Genomic DNA, 2,482 nt, shown 5'->3' on the forward strand with positions numbered 1-2,482 from the left:
AAAATAAAGAAACAAAAAAACAATGGAAAATTAAAGATAGATTGAATTCAAGAAAGAGTTTCTTGAATTCAAGAAGTCTATTCTTGAAGTTGAATTTTAACAACAACAAAGCTAACAAAGAACTAATCGCCTTTGGTAGAGAATTAAAAACAAGAGATAGATTGTGAAACCCGACCCTTTAGAATAACAAGAACAACAATAAGCCTAAACTTATCACCTTTCTTGAATACCTAGAAGTGATCTAAGATTTCAAAAGAGTTTAATCTTACCACATTAAGTTGAGTCTTGAAGGTTGAAGAATAAATCCAAGAGTAGCCACACACAAGAGTGCAAGAAAAATCTCACAATTTTTATTGATAATAGTCTATATTAATCTAAAATCTAAAAAAAAAAAGAAGACACCCCTTTATATAGAGAGGGGGTCACGAAATTCCTACATAAAAACAAAAAAATAAAGTCCTAAACTACGCATAGGGCATGACTTAGAATTGAATTAGAACAATTTTAAGTAAACCACTTCAACATAGTAATCGGGTAGCAGGAGATAATAGTCTGTGCCCGCTAAATAATATAAGCAACTCCTACCTAAAGGGAGTTGCGAAGTATTATTTATGTTGCACGGGGTGATCCTTTAGGCTAAAAAACTTAGGACCCCCCCCCCCCTCTCTTTTCCCTTATATGCTTGCTAAAAGGATTTAGTCATTAAATATAGACCGACGCAGTTGCAATCCTTGTGATCTTTAAAATGTCAATTATTCATATAGTTTAATAATTTTTTACACTGGTTTACGTTATAATTGGACATTCAACTTTCATATTTTTCATTACTTATATGCTCTCCTAGCTTAATCATATAATCCACATAGTGTAGGCCGGGAACCACAGTTGTGGACCTCGAAGAGTGCCTAACACCTTCTCTTTGAGGTAATTTGAGTCCTTACCCGATCTTTGGTGGCGTTGACTTGCAAATAGGTTCCCTAACACGCCTTAAAAAATTTTAGGTGGTAACTCTTCTCTTTTAACCTTCTTATTTAAAAGAGTTGTCACACGTCGAAACCCGCTTTCGCGAGAAAATGGGGCGCGACACTCACAATTACTCATTCCTCGCAGTCACTCCATCCTTCTAGTCTCTCAGCACTCGGCACTCGGCACTCGTACTCAGTAGGTACCTGCTATCACTGGGGGTGTGTACAGACTCCGGAGGGGCTCCTTCAGCCCAAGTGCTATAACAAGCCAATTATGTCATAAATCAATAAAACATGTTGCGACGTGCAGCCCTATCCATAAATATCCTCACAATTAGGCCCTCGGCCTCACTCAGTCATCAACCTCTCCAGTCTCTCGGGCTCTCAGAAATCATGATAAGCAGCCCAACAACAATGATATGATGCATCAATAATGAACAATAGAGACTGAGATGTGATATGCAAGTAAAATTGTGACTGAGTACAAAACAATAATTTAACAGATAATTTAACATGTACACGACTTATGTGGGTCCCTACAGTGTCAACACATGGTCTAAACATGATTTCTAACATGTTTTGTCATTTCAATTTCTCTAATACATGGAAATGTACGGATAACAGCAGATTATTCAACTACACAGTTCCATAGAATTGTCCAAGTCACAATTCCTATGGTGCATGCCCACACGCCTGTCACCTAGAATGTGTGTCACCTCAAAACCAAATACATGGCACAAAATACGGGGTTTCGTACCTCAGAACCAAATTTAGAACTGTAACTTACCTCAATCCGAGAACCTCTTTACTCCAACACACCCTTGCCTCACGAAACGACCTCCGAATGCCTCGAATCTAGCCATAAAAAATTCGATATAATCAATACGGGCTAAAGGAATCAACTCCATAAGAAAATGCTAAGTTATTAATCAAAAGTCAAGAATCGACTCAAAAGCTGGGGCCCTGGCCCATGCTTCGAAATTCATTAAATGTCACAAAATCCTAAAGCCCATTTGACTATGAGTCCAACCATACCAAATTTATCAAAATCCGGCACCAAATCGCCACCCAAATCCCCAAATCAAACACTCCAAATCCCTAACCTCAAACTCTCAATTTACACCTTAAATACACACCAACTAGGTGGAAAAATCAATGGGGAAGCAAGATTATTGATTGAAAATGAGCACAAGGGACTTACCTCAAGAATCGCCAAAATTCGAGCTCAAAATGTTTAAAATAAAGCAAAATTGCGAACCCTTGTATTTAAGTGTTCTATCCAGCACTTCCGCTTCTGCGGAAACATAACCGCTTCTGTGTCCTCGCAGAAGCGACCTCTCACCTGCATATATGGCTCCTTCCACTCCTGCGGTCTGCCACGCCCCGAACCTAGGAGCGAGACAAGCACCCGGTGCCTCACCTAACCTGGCGTACCAAATTGCGACTAAGGGACTCTGAACACATAATGTCATACTTTGGCCATGGGGCCACCTTGCAAGACAATTGGCGAAGCAAAA

The sequence above is a fragment of the Nicotiana tabacum genome, chromosome 2 (genome assembly GCF_000715075.1).
Source record: "Nicotiana tabacum cultivar K326 chromosome 2, ASM71507v2, whole genome shotgun sequence".
In the NCBI taxonomy this organism is placed as follows: domain Eukaryota; kingdom Viridiplantae; phylum Streptophyta; class Magnoliopsida; order Solanales; family Solanaceae; genus Nicotiana; species Nicotiana tabacum.